Below are 210 nucleotides of genomic sequence, written 5' to 3'. Positions count from 1 at the left end.
GGGCCAGGGAAGCCGCTTCCCTTGGCTCCCGTCGCCCTCTTCCGCTCCAGTTCTCACGTCTCGGAGCAGCGTTGGCTCCAGCTGCGGGGAGGCAGCGCTAATGCTTTCCCGCGACTATTGTCAGCGGCCCCCAGAGGACAGCTCTGGGCGGGCGGGCGAGCACAGCACGGCGCAGCGGCGCGCCGCGGGCAGCGCCCCCCGGCCGCGACC

The sequence above is a fragment of the Gavialis gangeticus genome, unplaced genomic scaffold, assembly GCF_001723915.1.
Source record: "Gavialis gangeticus isolate Ggan-Ray unplaced genomic scaffold, GavGan_comp1, whole genome shotgun sequence".
In the NCBI taxonomy this organism is placed as follows: domain Eukaryota; kingdom Metazoa; phylum Chordata; order Crocodylia; family Gavialidae; genus Gavialis; species Gavialis gangeticus.
The sequence above is the reverse complement of the archived record's forward strand: the minus strand, read 5'-3'. Positions refer to the sequence as shown.